Here is a 2,500-nt window from a genome sequence, read left to right as displayed (position 1 = left end):
AGATAAAATAAATACTTAAATGATAAACAACGGAAGCTCGGGTGAAGTATTAACAGCCACCAAAATATGGGTATTGCGAAAGTATTACATCTAGATTGTCTTCTGCTAATAAGGACTTGCAGACGTCTAAGACAGAGTCTCTCTTTGATATGATATCAGCAGCTTTTGGGCACTCGAGGCAGTAATGCTGTAGGTGGTTCGCATTGTGCGCGTCACACAACTTACACGATGAGTACTGGGGCACGTCCTCTGACTCGCCCACCTGCCACACTGGTCTGTAGCCTAACCGGAGCCGGGCAGCCACCACATTGTGTCTTCTTACCAACAGACCGCGGCGTCGGTATTTGTAGGGATGAGAGGCAAAGTGGTCGTAATGCTGGATGCTTACGCTCGCTGGCCGCTCGGCGTTCCTGCGCCGGGTGGTTGACAAATGAGCGGAAGCACGTATCCTCCGCTTGTAGTAGGAGAGGGTTGCTGGCGAGACGTCAGCCGCAGGTAAGACAAACCTACAGGCAGCTTTGGCAAGACGGTCTACAACTTCATTCGCTGTTACTCCAACATGCGAGGGAATCCATAGGAAATGTATTACAAGTGCATGTTCAATGGCTGTGACTAGATGGCGCAGTATTTGATTGACTAAGCTACGGGCTTCAGGCTTTGGCGAGGAGAGGGCACGAAGAGCAGACTGCGAGTCACAAATAACTAGTCCATTACTTCCGGTCCGTAGAAGTAGGCTAACAGCATCTAGGAGCCCATGCAGTTCACAGGAGGTAGAGCTTGACCAGTCCTGCAGACGGCGTCCAGTCCATCCCCCATACGGTGGTTCCATGGTAGGAGAGAAGACAGCACAGCCTGCAGTTCCATCAATTTGTAAGGAACCGTCAATGTAGAGGGTGTGAGAGGCAGGAATGGAAGACCTTACTTTGTCAATGGTCTCTTGGGCTAGTTGTTTCTGTTGGCAGGGTAAGTCCCTCCTACAGGTGGGAGTGTAGGAAACTGCTAGAGGAGGAATCTGCCACGGGGGAGGACCATGGTCAACTTCCTCTTTGGGAACATTAATGTCCAATCTTCTAAGGTCTCGGCAAACATTCCTAATAAGAGCACAGCCACCTGGTCGGAGTTGTAGGGGACGAGAATTGGGATCCAGAGACATATTAATAAGGCCTGCATAATGTTGAGCAAGACTGGATGAGTGGAGACACTTAACAGTAAAGAATGTTACATTGGCATAGATTCGTTCCACAAGAGGAAGGAGATGAGGCTCCTGCTGCATGTTAGCAATCCTTGTGGACATTGGGCATCCTAGAATGCAGCGCATTGCCTTATTCTGAAATTTTTCTAGGGGATCTAGCGCTGTCTTGGAGAGTTGACTAAGAGTTGGAGATAGGTAATCAACTACTGAACGGATAAAAGCTGTATAAATATTTCTGGCCACAGGAATGGAGACCCCAGCAGCATTGTTGGTTAACCAGCGAAGGGGTTCAAGGCGCCGTTGTAGCCGTGTCAGTAATTCCTGAACAATGGGATGGACACGTTGACGTGCTGGTATCGTAGGAAGGACTCGAGCTGGAGCACCCAAGTAAAGATACTGTGTGCAGAATGGTATAATGCTGGGGCCCACTAGAAATTCAGGTAGTGTTCGTGGGTTTAGTAGAGAGAAGATCCTACTTTTTTCAGGAGAGATGATGAGGCCACATGAAGAGGTAGATTCGTAAAATAGATGAAGTAAGCGCTGTAGATCTTCTGGTGAGTTGGAGTGAATGCAGATGTCGTCAGCATAGCACGTAATTGTAGTCCCTGGGATGGCAGGGAGCTGGGATATGAGGCGGTGCATAAGGATATTGAAAAGAAATGGGCTAAGGACACCTCCCTGTGGAGTCTCAAGGCCAAAGCACTTACGTGTGCTGCAGGCACCTTTAAAGAGGACATAGGATGATCTGTTGCTTAAGTACCCTCGTATCCATCGCAAGAGATTGCCACTAATACCAAAGTCCACAAGCTGGTCGAGGATCACATCTAGATTTGCAATGTCAAAGGCACTTTTCAGGTCAATGAATGCGACAAGACTTGTAGAGGAGAGGCGAGTGTAAAGCTCCAATAGACAATGGTGTGTGCTGCGTTGGGGCAGGAATCCATATAACCTGGATGATAGTTTGTCCTGAAGGCGATACATAAGGCGATTCAAGAGGATACGCTCCAGCACTTTACAGAAGCATGATGTAAGGGATATTGGTCTAAACTTGTCAGTGCCAGGCTTAGGAACAGGTACAATGAGGCTCTTCGTCCAACCTTGCGGCACATATCCATGTCGGAGGCAAAGGTTGTAAAGATGTAGTAGGGGATCATCGGTGACCTTCAGGAGGAGGCGCAAGGCGGAGTATGTGATGCCATCATCACCTGGGGCTGATGCCCTACCGCTAGCAAGAGCACGACGAAGTTCATCCTTTGTTATTGGTATGTCTTCTTCCTCATCTTTCCTTAGCAGGACTGCTGACAGGTG

The sequence above is a fragment of the Penaeus chinensis genome, chromosome 15 (assembly GCF_019202785.1).
Source record: "Penaeus chinensis breed Huanghai No. 1 chromosome 15, ASM1920278v2, whole genome shotgun sequence".
In the NCBI taxonomy this organism is placed as follows: domain Eukaryota; kingdom Metazoa; phylum Arthropoda; class Malacostraca; order Decapoda; family Penaeidae; genus Penaeus; species Penaeus chinensis.
The sequence above is the reverse complement of the archived record's forward strand: the minus strand, read 5'-3'. Positions refer to the sequence as shown.